The sequence below is a fragment of the Erinaceus europaeus genome, chromosome 3 (assembly GCF_950295315.1).
Source record: "Erinaceus europaeus chromosome 3, mEriEur2.1, whole genome shotgun sequence".
Classification (NCBI taxonomy): domain Eukaryota; kingdom Metazoa; phylum Chordata; class Mammalia; order Eulipotyphla; family Erinaceidae; genus Erinaceus; species Erinaceus europaeus.
This window is the reverse complement of record NC_080164.1, coordinates 85,238,664-85,255,026: the sequence shown is the minus strand read 5'-3', so window position 1 is coordinate 85,255,026 and position 16,363 is coordinate 85,238,664. Positions and strand designations below refer to the sequence as shown.

Sequence of the window (16,363 nt, the reverse complement as noted above, 5' to 3'; positions counted from 1 at the left end):
TCAGAACTGCTTTGGTAAGCCCAAAACAAACAACATAATCATAAGCAGATACATAGTCATTGTTGTAAGCCACTAAGTTTAGGAGCAACTATATATATATATATATATATATATATATATATATATATATATATATAGTGTGTGTGTGTGTGTGTGTGTGTGTGTGTGTGTGTGTGTGTATTCTTATTGATCCTAATCTTCACCCCCTCTGTCTTTGATCTGTCTTGGACAATATGACTAGTGGCCATAGCACCACTTTTTACTGAGTCTTGCCTTTCCTTCAATGTTTAATTAGGAATCCACTTTCCAGTCACAAAAGCTGTTCTATAAGTTAAAAATTCTTTGCTTCCTTGAACAAGATAACACATTCACTTATCTAATGGAGTGAGTTGAAACATGGTTTTGAGTTAGACTGAACACCAAATTTAGCTTGGATTTTTACAATGAAGAGAGTTCTGCTACTTATTCACAGTTGCATAGCTGAGCTATAAAATGGAGAGCAAGACATGTCAGGTTGGCACCCATCAATGCCCAGGGAAGATTCAGTCTTCTTATCTGTGATCCTTAACTGGGGATGGAAAGTGGCCATTGAATAAAATTTATTGTTTGCTGTACATTCTACCCTCCTATCTGAGCAAAGAATTTAACACCAAAATTGTAGACAGTGGAAGGCAGTTGAATTCAGTGTCCCAACTTTACTTTAGGCAAATTTGACCATCTGCGTCTCACTTTTCTCATCTGTAAATTGAAGACGGTTACATCTGTCCCTTAAAGGGACATTACAGTAACAAATGAGATAATATACATGGAAACATATTCTTCAGAGGCAAGTAGCTGTAATCATCATCATTTAAGAGAACACAGACATCAACTTGTGTTTAGCCAAGTGCAATATATCTTTCAATTGTTGTCATTTGAATTCCTACTAGATATGTGAATTTAGAATTTGTTTCCAACGATTTCAATGAAACCATAAATTAGTTATTTTAATGCATTCTGTTTTACCATCAGCAGTATAAGTTCAGGTAAAATCTTATTCAGACAAATTATATGTATACTGGAAACTCTAGTGATTGTAGCATTTCACTGAAAAATCATTTCATTTCATGCTCTAGAAGGAAATATCTGAAGTAAATGACAGTTTATATAAAATATTCACCATTTATTTTTGCAAATAAAGTAGTCCTATCCAGAACTGAAACATGTTTACTTTCCAAACTGAATCAGAATTTTAACTGCACTAACAGGTAAAATTTTTAGCATTCTGGAACTTAATAAAAATGTTCCTTTAAGGGGGTCGGGCGGTGGCGCAGTGGGTTAAGCGCATGTGGCACAAAGCGCAGGGACCGGTGTAAGGATCCCGGTTCGAGCCCCCGGCTCCCCACCTGCAGGGGAGTCGCTTCACAGGCGGTGAAGCAGGTCTGCAGGTGTCTATCTTTCTCTCCCCTTCTCTGTCTTCCCTCCTCTCTCCATTTCTCTCTGTCCTATCCAACAACGAATTGCGTCAACAAGGGCAATAATAATAACCACAACGAAGCTACAACAAGGGCAACAAAAGGGGGAAAAAAAATAAAATAAAAAATAATAAAAAAATAAATGTTCCTTTAAGGGCTGGGCGGGGACCGGGCTTGTCGGTGAGGTGGCAGAGGTGGTGGCCCCTCGGCAGGCGGGTTCAGGCTTCTGGGGCCAGCCGCCGCCATGATCCTGCTGGAGGTGAACAACCGCATCATCGAGGAGACGCTTTCGCTCAAGTTCGAGAACGCGGCGGCCGGAAACAAACCAGAAGCAGTAGAAGTAACATTTGCAGATTTTGATGGTGCCCTCTATCATATTTCAAATCCTAATGGAGATAAAACAAAAGTGATGGTCAGTATTTCTTTGAAATTTTACAAGGAACTTCAGGCACATGGTGCTGATGAGTTACTAAAGAGAGTGTATGGGAGTTTCTTGGTGAATCCAGAATCAGGTTACAATGTCTCTTTGCTATACGACCTTGAAAATCTGCCTGCATCCAAGGATTCCATTGTGCATCAGGCTGGCATGTTGAAACGAAATTGTTTTGCCTCTGTCTTTGAGAAATACTTCCAGTTCCAAGAAGAGGGCAAGGAAGGCGAGAACAGGGCAGTTATCCATTATAGGGATGATGAGACCATGTATGTTGAATCTAAAAAGGACAGAGTCACGGTCGTCTTCAGCACAGTGTTTAAGGATGACGACGATGTAGTCATCGGAAAGGTGTTCATGCAGGAGTTCAAAGAAGGACGCAGAGGCAGCCACACAGCCCCACAGGTCCTCTTCAGCCACAGGGAACCTCCTCTGGAGCTGAAAGACACTGATGCCGCCGTGGGTGACAATATTGGCTACATCACCTTTATGCTATTCCCTCGCCACACCAACACCAGTGCATGAGACAACACCATCAACCTGATCCACACATTCCTTGACTACCTGCACTATCACATCAAGTGCTCAAAGGCCTATATTCACACATGTATGCAGGCAAAAACCTCCGACTTCCTCAAGGTGCTGAATCGTGCACGTCCGGATGCCGAGAAAAAAGAAATGAAAACAATCGGGGAAGACATTTTCATCCCGCTAGCTTCTTGGGAACAGGAAGAGGACGCACTGGCAATGGAAGGCTGGAACACTTGCTACTGGATAATCATAGCTTTTAATGTTGCACCTCTTCAGGTTCTTAAGGGATTCTCCGTTTTGTTTCCATTTTGTACACGTTTGGAAAATAATCTGCAAAAAAAAAAAAAAAAAAAAAAAAAACGAGCTGTGCTTGCAAGGACTTCATAGTTCCAAGAATTAAAAAGGAAAAGAAAAGAAAACAAAAGAATTCCACTTGATCAACTTAATTCCTTTTCTTTATCTTCCTTCCCTCACTTCCCTTCTGCCTCTTTTCCAAGCTGTTTCGCTTTGCAATATGTTACTGGTAATGAGTTGCAGGGTTATGCAATCTTAACTTGTTTACTCCTATTTGAGTTAAAAACTCCTGTATCTAAAGAAATACGGTTGGGGTCATTAATAAAGAAAATCTTTCTATCTTAAAAAAAAAAAGAAATGTTCCTTTAAACTGAAAAATAAATGTAAAAAAAATCAGCACTTATTTAAATATATATATCTGTAAATCATAGATTTTTGCCATCCAAGAATATCTAACTAATCACTTCAAAAACCTTCTGTTTTCTTCCCAAACTGAAAGGGGAAATATTGTGGAAAAAATCCTCATTGTCACATCTCTTCTTAAATACTTAGTAATTCATAAAGTCTACTAATGAATGGAGACATCACCAATAAACCCAAGTCATCCTTCTACTTCTCAGATAATCTTTCTTTGTCATTTTGTAGTTAAGCCAATTGTCATAATCCTTCTGATCCATGTAGATATCAGACCATAGCTTCTTGTAGCTGATCAAGATATAGGTTCTGGCTTATCATGGTGTAGGGGATTGAACCTGGGACTTGAGAGCCTCAGGAATGAAAGTCTCTTTGCATAACCATTATGCTATACCCCCACCCTATATAGGAAATTTTCTATAAGCTTTCCTATGCAGTGTGCTTTGTCTCCTTTTAAAATTAATTATTTTTATTTATTTATTCATTTATTTATTGCCTCCAGGTTTATCGCTGGGGCTTGATGCCGGCACTACATACCCACTGCTCCCAGAGGCCATTTTTTTCCCACTTTGTTGACCTTGTTGTTGTTGTCCTTGGACAGAACAGAGATAAATTGTGAGAGAAGGGGAAGACAGAGAGGGGGAGAGAAAGACACCTGCAGACCTGCTTCACCACTTGTGAAGCAACCCCCCCCACAGGTGGGGAGCAGGGGCTCAAGGGATCCTTGAACCAGTCCTTGCCTTCACACCATGTGGGCTTAACTCAGTGTGCTACCGCCTGGCTCTGATTTTTTTTTTTTATTGCCCACAAGATTATTCCTGGGGCTCAGTGCCTGCCCCTGCAAATGTACTGGTTCTAATGACCATTCTCCCCTCCTCTTTTTCTTTTTATTTGACAAGTCAGAGAGAAATTGATATGGAACAGCATGTGGTGTTGCATATGATTGAACTAACACATTACAATGCTCAAGGACCGAGATTTAAACCCCTAGTCCCCACCTGCAGGGATAAAAATTCACTAGTCGTGAAGTAGGGCTGCAGGTATCTCTCTGTCTCCCTTTCTATCTTCCCCTCCCCTCTCATTTTCTCTCCGTATCTATCAGTAGTAAATAAATTAATTAAATATTTTGTAAACAATAATAGAGAAGGGGAGGATTCCGGAAGATGACGGACTGAGAAGCTGCTAGTGGCTTGAGCTCCGACAATATCTACTGGAAACAGTAGGATTTTTTTGTCTTTAGCAGGACAGTCAATAAGGGATCCTAGTGGTGACACCAAGGAGGTGAGTATAACTCAATTTGGGTTAGAAAATAGAGTAAATTGAGAGCAGCATGCAGAAACGTGGGCCCCACCCTAAGGTTCCAGGACTGGGGGAAATATAGGCTCTATAGGGGAAATGTGAGGTTCCTGTTGTCTTAGGGTTCAAGAAGAAAATGGATAGTTATTGTTATCTTCACATTATTTGGTGATAGGGTTAACTATCACCAAAGTGAAAGTCCCTTTGTTAGGGTTTGGGGTATAATACCCAGCATCTTGTATATAGCTGTGCTACCCGTTGCTTCTGTTCTCCCTGGTCTAGGCTTTTGGGAGAGACAACATATCAAAGACAGCTTATGTATTAAAAAGACTCAGTCTGTTTTAAGAAGTTCTAGACATATCACCAGTTTTTGGCCTCTCATATTAATTAAATAGTGGTTTATATGTTTACACTTTAATACAATTGTACATAAACACCACTCCCACCACCAAAAGACTGTGTCCTATCCCCATCCCCCACCCCTGCCCCCACACCGCCCCGCCGTGCCAGGAAGCCCAATGGCCACCCTTCCCTTCACCATAGGGTTTTTACCTTGGTGCCCTGCTCTCAATTTAATCAGATCCTGCTTTTAGTTTCCCTTTCTGTTCTTCTTTCTCAACTTCTGTTGATGAGTAGGGACATGCCATACTCACCTTTATCTTTCTGACTTAGCTCACTTAACATAATTCCTTCTAGCTCTGTCCAAGATGGGTCAGATAAGGTGGACTCATTGTTCTTAATAGCTGCATAGTATTCCATTGTGTATATGTACCACAGCTTTCTCAGCCACTCATCTGCTGTTGGGCACCTGGGTTGCTTCCAGGTTTTAACTATTATGAATTGTGCTGCTATGAACATAGATGTACACACATTTTTTTGGTTGGGCATTATGGAATCCTTGGGGTATATCCCCAGAAGAGGAATTACTGGATCATATGGAAGGTCTATGTCTAGCCTTGTGAGAGTTCTCCAAACTGCTCTCCAGAGAGGCTGGACCAATTTACATTCCCACCAGCAATGCAAAAGGGTTCCTCTGTCCCCACAACCTCTCCAACATTTGCTGCTGCTGTCCTTTTTGATGTATGCCATTCTCACAGGAGTGAGGTGGTATCTTAATGTTGTCTTTTTTTGCATCTTTCTGACAATCAGCGACCTGGAACAGTTTTTCATATGTTTGTTAGCCTTTTGGATCTCCTCTGAAGTGAATGTCTTGTTCATATCCTCTGCCCATATTTGGATGGGGTCATTTGCTTTTTTGGTGCTAAGTTTGCTGATTTCTCTGTATATTTTGGTGATTAGTCTCTTGTCTGATGTTTGGCATCTGAAGATCTTCTTATTCTGTGAGGGATCTCTTTGTTTGTTTGTTAGTTTCTTTGGCTGTGCAGAAGCTTTTCAATTTGATGTAGTCCCATTGGTTTGTTTCTGCTTTAGTCTTCCTTGCAATAGGGTTTGTTTCATCAAAGATGCCCTTGAGGTTTAGGTAGGAACGTGTTTCACCAATGTTTTCCTCTAAGTATTTGATAGTTTCTGGACTGACATCCAGGTCTTTGATCCATCTGTAGTTTTTTTTTTTGGGGGGGGGGTGAGATAAGGTGGTTCAGTTTCATTCTTCTACATGTTACAACCCAGTTTTCCCAGCACCATTTTTAAAGAGAGCCTCCTTCTTCCATTTAATACTTTGGGCCCCCTTATCAAAGATTAGATATCCATAGGTGTAGGGGTTTAGATCTGGGCTTTCAATTCTGTTCCACTGGTCTGAGTGCCTATTTTTGTTCCAGTACCAGGATGTTTTGATGATGATGGCATTATAATATAGTTTGAGATCTGGGAGTGTGATGCCTCCATTTCTGTTTCTTTTCCTTAAGATGGTTTTGGCATTTCTAGGTGTTTTCTGGTTCCAGATAAATGAATGTAGTTTTTGTTCTAATTTCTTAAAGAAGATTGGTGGAAATTTAATGGGTATCACATTAAATTTGTACATGGCTCTGGGGAGAATATTTATTTTGATGATATTTATTCTTCCGATCCATGAGCATGGGATGTCTTTCCATTTCTTGGTATCAGTTTCTATTTCCTTGAAGAGTGACTCAAATAATATTGCATCCATGGATTGCAACCTAATCAATGCAACTAGTGCCACCCCAGCATGCTTCACTTAAGACTGTGACCAGAGACTTCAGGTGTGGAATGACAGCTCTTCAGCTTCATCACTAGGGTGAGACCTTTCCTTTCATAGTATTCTCTAATTCCATTCCAGGGGTTCCACTCCCCAATAAAGTCCCCAAACCTAGATACAGTCCAGGTCCCCTGAGATAGAGCATAGGTTCACCCGTGTCCATAAACTAGGGGAAAAATATATACCTGAAAGCAGAAGTACACAAGAGCATGCAGGGAATACCCCCTAACACTTCATCTGCACTATTCCAGTCTTTGGGTCCATGATTGTTCAACAATTTGTTTGGCTTTGTATGTTAACTCTCTTTTCAGCCACCAGGTTCCGGATGCCAGCAAGATGCTGACCAGACTTCCCTGAAGAGACGACCCCATCAATGTATACTGGAGCCCAACTTCCTCAGAGCCCCACTCTACTAGGGAAAGAGAGAGACAGGCTGGGAGTACGGATTGACCAGTCAACACCCATGTTCAGTGGGGAAGCAATTACAGAAGCCAGACCTTCTACCCTCTGCAACCCACAATGACCCTGGATCCATACTCCCAGAGACATAGAGAATGGGAAGGCTATCATGGGAGGGGATGGGATGTGGAGATCAGGTTATGGGAATTGTGTGGAATTGTACCCCTCTTATTCTATGGTTTTGTTAATGTCTCCTTTGTCAAAGAAAAAAAAAAAAAAGAAAACACACACACAAAGAAAATAGAGTAAAAAGAAAGGAAAAAAATTTATAATTATTATTCCCAAAGAGCACCCCTGAACTCCTCCCCCCCCCATAACCAGTCCCTGGGGGCCAGAAGTCTGCGCCTAGCAGGCTCCCCTGCTGACCTTCTTTCTTTACCAAGATTCCTGTCCCATCGGGGTTGTCATTCCAACTCCAACTTTATTCCTTTCTGAAATCCTTGGCCTTTCTTCTTTCTAAGTGGCCAATTCCAGCTACAAATATTCCACCAAGAAGAGCCTTACTCAGACAGGGAAAGACCATCAGAGGTTTTTTTTTTTTTTTTTTGCTTTACTTTCTCAACAATCAGCTGCCTCTGCTCAGGGGGCCTGAGGCAATCTGGAGTCATCCAAGCTGAAGACAGGACAGGTTTTTTACTCTGTTCTATTTTATTATCAATACTACATAAGCACATATCCCTTTCCCCCTCTCATTCAGGTTGACCAGAATTAACTTTTAGTGTATTTTCCATTGCTAGGGGACTGGGTGTCTTATACACTGCCAAAATAACTTGTTTCACTCTTCCTACATCCCCTACCCACTCTACCCCCCCACTCCCACCTAGCCAATTAAATAATAATAAATAAATAAATAAATAAATAAAAGTCTTTCCTTTCACTGCTCCTTTATTACTGTTTTTTTCTTAACTTTTTTTTCTCTCTCTTTTTTTCCTCCTTTTATCATTCTTGTCATCCTTTCTTCCTTCCTTCTTTAGCTTTCTGAATTCACTGATACGTGTTTGGGAATTTTGGGGGGGGAAGAAATCTGACTCACAGTGGAGTCTCTTTGTGTGTATCTCTGCTCTACTTCCCTTTCTCCTCTAGCTACCACTAGAATATACAGTGGATAGTAGATTTGCATAACTGTCTATTCTTGCTATTCTTGTCTATTTTTGCTATTCTTGTCTATTCCTGAGGTGGTTTTTCTTTCCATTTTCTTTTTGTTTGTTTGTTTTAATTTCTTAACAGTCAGCTGCCTCTGCTCCAGAGGCTTGAGGCAATCTGGAACAGATTTTATACCCTGATATATTTTATTATTAATATTATATAAAGGTGTATCTCTTCCCCCCCTCCTTTAGGTTGACCAGAATTAACTCTTAGGGTGTCTTCCATTGCTAGGTGACTGCATGTCTTATCCATTGTGAGAGGAACTTGCTTTACTACTCCTACCTCCTCTACCCACTCTCCTCTTCTCCCTCCTCCTAGCTAATTAAAAAAATAAAATAAAAAATAAATTAATCAATTAAAAAAACTTCCTTTCACTGCTCTTTTATTATAGCTCTTTTTCTTATCTTTCTTCTTTTCTCTCTCTTGTTTGTCTTTCTTTTTATCTTGTCTTCCTTTCTTCCCTCCTTCTTAGGCTTTCTGAATTCACTGATATTCATTTGTGAATTATTTGGGGGAAGAAATATGACTCAGAGTGGACTCTCTATGTGTGTATCTCTGCTCTACTTCCCTTTCTCCTCTGGCTACACCTAGAATATACAGTGGATAGCAGATTAGCATAATTGTTTATTCTTGCTATCACTTTTTTCCTTTCTCTTTCTTCTTCACTTGGATTTGGTTGCTATTTTTTCACAGACTGGAGACATTGTTTGGCTAACTGGTAGTGATTAAACTGCTTCAATCCTTGCTTCAGTTGCAATTGTAATTTCTGAGGTTGGTGATTGCATTTGTCATAAAGGTATTTAGTACAGCGTTGCTTGTAATCAAAACACAACAACTGAGGAACAACAGAGCATAAAAATAAGAAACACATAAATCAAATAAAATGGGTAGATCAAGAGCATATAAAACTGCTAATACAATGAATGAAGACAAGAACCCAGAAGACACTACAAATCAGCCAGAAGTAACCATAGATAAGAAAAGTATGCAAGCAATAATAAACTTATTAACCACAGAAATGAAAAAAACACTGGAGGAAAGGAATGGCAGTATTAGGGAAACAACAGTTGAGACCCCCCAAGGAAAATAGTGATTATCTTGAGGCAATTAAAGAACTGAGAGCTGAAATAGCTGAAGTGAGGAAAGAAGCTGAGGGAAGGGAAAGCAGACTAACAGAAGCAGAAAACAGAATTAGTCAGACAGAGGATGAGTTAGAGAAAACTAAGAAAAAGGTGAAAAAGCTCAAAAAAGAGATTGAGAGACACTGAAAACAATAACAGAGACATATGGGGTGATATCAAAAGAAGTAACATTTGTATAATTGGCTTACCAGAGGAAGAAAGAGAGGAAGGGGAAGTAAACATTCTAGAGGAAATTATAGAAGAAAACTTCCCAGACCTGAATAACAGAAAGGATATCAAGGTTCAAGAGGCCCAGAGAGTTCCAAACAGAATCAACCCAGACCTGAAGACACCAAGACACATCATGAGAAAGGATCCTAAAGGCTGCAAGAGAAAAAAAAATCTCACATAAAGGGAAAACCCATAAGATTATCTGCAGACTTCTCCACTCAAACTCTAAAAGCCAGAAGAGAATGGAAAGATATCTATTGAGCCCTTAATGAAAAAGGGTTTCAACCAAGGATAATATATCCTGCTAGGCTTTAATTCAACCTAGATGGAAGGATCAAAACCTTCTTAGAAAAACAACAGGAGGAGGCCACCATCACCAAACAGGCCCTGAAAGAGGTTCTAAAAGACCTCTTATAAACAAGAACATCACTATATTACTTGCAATATATCAGAGCAAATAAAAATTTGTTGAACAATGGCACTACAATACATTAAATCCATAATATCAATAAATGTAAATGGCTTAAACTCTCCAAACAAAAGGCACAGAGTGGGAGGATGGATCAGAAAACATAACCCAACCATAGGCTGCTTGCAAGAATCCCAATATTTAGGCTGTTTATTTGATATGTGGACTCTCTCAAATACCTAGACCAAGTAGATCATAAGAAACCGGTGGCAAAGCTATATACAAGATACTGGGTACTATACAGCAAAGCCTAACAAAAGGACTTTTCAAAGTTAACCCAATTAACAAATAATGTGATGATAGCAATAACTATCCATTGTCTTTTTGAACCCTAAGACAGCAGGAACCTCACATCTCCACTATAGAGCCTATATTTCCCCCAGTCCTGGAACCTTAGGATAGGGCCCACTTTCCCACATGCCTCTCCCAATCCATATCAAATAATATTTCATCTGCTGATTGCAACCTAATAAATGCAACAATTGCCACCTCAACATGCTTCAGCTCTGATTGTGTCCAGAGACTTCAGGTGTGGAATGACAACCCTTCAGCTTCACTCGGGTGAGACCTTTCTTTTCATAGTATTCTCTAATTTCATCCCAGGTGATTCACTTCCTAACAAAGTCTCAAAACCTAGATATAGACCAGGTTGTGAGAGAGAGCATATATTCACACATATCCATAAACTACTGCAAAATATATACCTGAAAGCAGAAGTACACTAGAGTTTTCAGTGAGTACCCCCCCAACACTTTATCTCCACTATTCCAACCTTTGGGTCCATGATTGCTCAACAATTTGTTTGGCTTTGTATGTTAACCCTTTTCAGCCACCAGGTTCCAGATGCCATCAGGATGCTGGACAGGCTTCCCTGGTCTGAAGACCCCACCAATATGTCCTGGAGCTCTGCTTCCCCAGAGACACACCCTACTAGGGAAAGAGAGAGGCAGACTGGGAGTATGGACCAACCAATCAATGTCCATGTTCAGCGGGGAGCAATTATAATAGCCAGACCTTCCACCTTCTGCAACCCACAATGACCCTGAGTCCATCCTCCCAGAGAGATAGAGAATGGGAAAGCTATCAGGAGAGGGGATGGGATATGGAGATTGGGTGGTGGGAATTGTGTGGAGTTGTACCCCTCCTATCCTATGGTTTTGTTAATTTATCCTTTCTTAAATAAAAAAAATAAATTTAAAAAGATGAGAGAAGGGACGAGGTAGAGATGGAGAATAAACAATACCAGAAGAATTACTTCACTGTTCCAAAAACATTCCCTGGCAGGTGAGGGTCAGGGGGATGCTAAGTTTGAACACTGGTCCATATGCATGGTAATGTGTCTGCTCAACTGAGTGTCAGTTTCATCATTTCCAGGGTTCTCTGCCTTCTCCCAGTCCTATCAGTTTAGATGGATGGATTGTAACATTTTCCATACTTTAAGCATGGAACATTAGAACCTCGAAGTCATTACCTTAAGAGAATTCAGACCAACAGGACATCTAACCTAAGTGGGGCTTGTTATTGTAAGCTACTTACAGAAAGCAGTAGCCTAGCTTTACAACTGCTTCATTTTGGATGTGGGACAATAACTATATTTTAGGAGTAGCTGTACACCTGAAATCTCTTTCCCACAAATTGCTTTGTTAAAGTCATGACATCACCGGTTCAGTGTCCAGCTGGCTATTCTCGGCAAGACATGTATTACCTGCACACTACACCAAAGTTACTAGAAGGGCCTGTGCCTATTTTCAGCCTTGTTGATGAACTGTAGCTGGTGCACAGATGACCCTAAATGGAGTCTAACCGCCTTTGGACAGATATGCAGTTACAGTCTCTCTAACAAGCAGTGATCATCCTGTAGTGATCATCCATATGGGCTCATCACCTGACGTGACTGAATATTTTTTAAAAAAATTTTAGTAGTGATTTACAAAATTACAAAATAACAGTACATTTTTATTCCATTCCCATAACCAGAGTTCTGTGACCCCATGTCCTCCATTGGAATCTGCACTGGTTCTTTCAAGGTCACAGATATAAGTTGACTATAATTTCTAGACATACATGCACATGCACACACACACACACACACACACACACACACATATGCCATTTTTTTCTATGGTCTTCTCTTCCTTTTAAAGTCACACCTACACCAATTGCTACTTCTGAATGTCTTTCATTTTTTCCTCTTCTCTTTCTGGATTCTGATGGAATTGGGTTTCAAAGCTCTCTAGTCATCTCCCCCTAACATTTCTATTCCTCTAGGAGTATGGACCAAAATTCTTTTTGGGGTGCAGATGATAAAAGTGCTGGCTTCTATAATTTCTTCTCTGCTAGGCCTGGGCATTGGAATGTGAATCCATACGCCCAGCCTGTTTCTGTCTTTCCTTAGTGAGGTAGGGCTCTGCAGAGGTGAGGTTCTAGGACGTGTTGATGAGGTCATCTGCCCAGGGAGTTCAGGATGGAATCATTGTAGCATCTACAACTTGGTGTCTGAAAGACAATATAAAGCAAGACAAAATTTTTAGTAAAATTAAATGGGAAAGTAAAAGTAGAGTAGGTGAGAATATGGATTTTAGGGTAGTGAGAAGCTAGGAAGTATGTTTTAGGTATATCCCTAGGAGTCAATGTCTTTAGTGATTTTTGCCTGAGTAAGTTGAAGGTAGGCAAAAAAATATTGTCTGGGAAGATATCATCAGAGCTAAGAAAAGACTAGAAAGCTGAATTATGGCAGAGAGTAGCTCCAAAACTTGAAGAAAATATATAAATACAATGAACTCTTTTCCAAATCAATCTGACCCAAGGTCCATGTATATTCATATTTAGCACAGGAGTTTGTATAACCTGAGTCCCTGTCAATTTGAGCTCACAGTCCTCGGTCACAGTTGGGGATATTCTAGGCTGCACTCATTTCAGGACCTGTTTTCCTTGAATGGTATAATAGGATGACCCAGCCTATTGGTATGCTTCTAATTCTGCTTCTAAAACCCCTTCTATTTCATTGGTGTAACCCCTCCCCCTCCCCCGCTTAACACTGGATTCTATTTACATAACCACTGTTAACTAAGCACCGCCATGCCTGCACGGCATTGGTTTAATCTCCACTGGTTCATGATATGTTTTTGCTCCGCCCCCTCTCATAGTACACCCTGATTTCCACCAGACTTTTTTCACTCCACCCTCTCTCTGTCACATGCTGTTTCCACCCTACTTGGCGAGTATATATAAGGACAGGATTGTGATTAGAGATAGCTTAGATTTGATTGCACTGCGTTCCACATGAATAAAGACTGAATTGCATACCACTCAGCCATGAGTCCCTGGTCATCTGTCTCCTGCCCATGAAGCTAGCTTGGCATAATAGCACCCTGAAACAGGGACAGGAATCTCGGATCCACACACATGCAGCAGATCAAAGAAGACCAGATAAGTAAAACCTCCATGGCCTGCCTTTCTACTTATGAAAATGTTTTCCAAAGCCTCTACTGTTTCATCATGAGACAGTTTCTCTCTCTCTGGAACATTTTGCTCTGGGCCACACTTTGGTTCCCTGACCAGGAATTTTGGTTCCTTATGACTGTGATCGTAGAGCTTGGAAGATGCATGCAGATTTCTCCTTGGACTTTCTGGATTCCCTCTCCCATGTTTCCTGAGGAGAAGGACTACATATTGCTCTGGGCTACACTTTGGTTTCTTATGACTGTGACTGTAGAGCTTAGGAGATGCACAGAAATTTCTCCTTGGACTTTTTGGACTTCCTCTCGCATGTTTCCTGTGGAGAAGACAACTCTAACTTGAAGAGCATTCTTGAGTACCCTGGCAGTCCCCAAGAATGGAGACACATGGCTAGTTCTACCCCCTGATTCAATTCTTTCTTCATGGGAAGATGTTTTTAAAAATGGGTGCCTACAAAAATCCAGCAGGAACCATCAGAAACACCTTAAATGGAATTTTGAGGAGCTTTTTGGACTAGGATGCCCTCTGGGGACTCATGATGCTACATGGTGAGATCTGGATAATCTGGTTCGAGGTGAAAGAAGCAAAAGCTGCCTATGGCTTTTCTCTCGATTTCCCCTTCATTGTTTTCTCTGAATATCTTAAGTTTGCTGTCTGCTTTCAGTTGTGTTTCATAAGAGAGTGATTTGAATGACTGAATTTTTGTATGACATTGACTTAAAAAAATGCTGGAGGCTGCCATGATTTATAGAGACAGCCAGAAACAATACAAAAAATTGTTTTCTCCTCTTTTGATATTTTTTACATCTTGGTATTAATGTGAAACATTTAATCCTGAAAACTGTATGAGTGCAGGCTGGGTAGATAGTGCAATGATTATGTTAATGATTCTCATGCCTGAGGCTTCTAACTGTGGTTCTTCTGTTTAACTTTCCATATTTTATTGAGTTTAAACTGTTTAAACAACCTTAAAATCATACTAGAAAGGACCTCCAATTATAATGGAGTTATCAATTATAGTAAACTTCTAATCTGCTACAAGTTTTGTTTCACAAGTAAGTGAATTACAGCTGTCAAGTCTTCACATGAAAAAGCATCTGCTCAAATGGAACCCCGAGAAATCCATTTTGACCCCTGTTCTCTGACATCGCCCACAAGATGGCATGACTACAATGCACCCCTGAAACCAATGATGTGACCTGTCATGACCTGAAGAAACTGATTCACAGACTCCAAAGCTCACTATCTACAGAAAGCGGAATTCTGGTGGCTGACATTCCCCATCAAGACAGACTGAACATTTCATCCCCTGGCATTTCTTCCTTGGTCATCTGCTTTGGACTGACACTTCTATTGGACTTACTGGTACACCTCTTAGAGACATTACACAACTTTACAGCAGTTTCCCTTTATGCTGCTGGGTTTATCAAAGAATGACCACAGCAGTGCATGGATTTTGCAGCCAGAGACTTGGGACTCTATAGACCACGTCCCCTCACCTGCAGGGCCTGTCCCCAGAGTCAGGAAACTCCCCCTCCTTACTAGGTCATGTCCACAGAGGCAGAAAATGCTCTTTGAAGCATGAAATGCCCCCAGAGACAAGAGATGCCCACAGAGGCAGGAAATGCCCTTTGAGGCAATAGATGTCCCCAGAGGGAAGAAATGCCCTTTCACCTGCTAGGCACTGCCCTTTGAGGTAGGAAACACCCCCCTCAGGCCTCCCCTTGAGATCACACTGGTTCTTGCTGCTCTCCTATTTTGTTCCTCCATGTCTTGTGCCAGTTCTTTTGAAAATGCCTGTACAATATAGGTTTCTGTTCACCCCACACTCCTGATACTATGGCCATTAGTTAAAAAGAAAGGGGGAAATGTTGGTATGCTTCTAATTTTGCTTCTAAAATCCCTTCTGTTTCATTGTTTTACCCCCTGCCCCGCTTAACACTGTATTCTATTTACATAACCACTGTTAACTAAGCACAACCCTGCCTGCAGGGCATTGGCTTATCCCTACTGGTTCATGATGTGTTTTTGCTCCGCCCCCTCTCATAGTACACCCTGATTTCTACCAGTCTTTTTTTGCTCCACCCTCTCTATGTCACATCCTCTTTCCTCCCTACTTGGTGAGTATATATAAGGACAGGATTGTGATTAGAGATAGCTTAGCTTAGATTGAGCTGTGTTCCACATGAATAAAGACTGAATTGTGTACCACTCAGCCATGAGTCCCTGGTCATCTGTCTCCCACCTAGGCACCAGCCTCCTTTTGGAGAGTTAGGCAGTCCTCACCATTCCTACTTTATAGTTTGGGCAATGTTCTAGAGAGATCCTCAAAGGGGCTTATGATGATGTTCCTTATAGAAGTTATCAGTGATGGTAGAGAAAGAAGTGTGTTAGAGGTCTAGGTCCATCATATCTATGAGGGATTCCTAGGATTCCTTGATGTGAGCCCCAGGTGATGGGATGGACTGGTAGTAACCAAAAAGGCCACTATTAAGAAAGCCATAATTGACGCATTTAATGAGATGGAGTAGGCATTTTAAGACTCAGGGCTCAAATAGTGGCTCTTTATAATGCTGGCTTTGACCAAATGAAACTATATTGAAGTAACAGTGGGAAGAAGGGCATCTAGATAGCTCAATGGAAGTTCACCCATATGACCAAGCAGATTTAAGGGAAGAGTTCTCCTGTGACTTGTCCTATGGGGAAAAAATGGAAATTCTACTGGCTACACAACAGCTTGTCTGTGATTTTCACACGATCTGGTATGATCTCAGCTCCATAGGTATCCTCTGATCATGCATCTCTGATATTCTGGAATTCAAACATGAGTTCTTCATACCTACAACATAACACTTATTTAACTTAGCTATCCTGTGCTATGAT

At 40.8% G+C, this 16,363-nt stretch overlaps 1 pseudogene; it reads left to right on the top strand.

Moving 5' to 3' along the window:
* Positions 1 to 1,600: 1,600 nt before the first annotated feature.
* On the top strand, positions 1,601 to 3,067 carry LOC132537512 (actin-related protein 2/3 complex subunit 2-like; annotated as a pseudogene).
* The last annotated feature ends 13,296 nt before the right edge of the window (positions 3,068 to 16,363 follow it).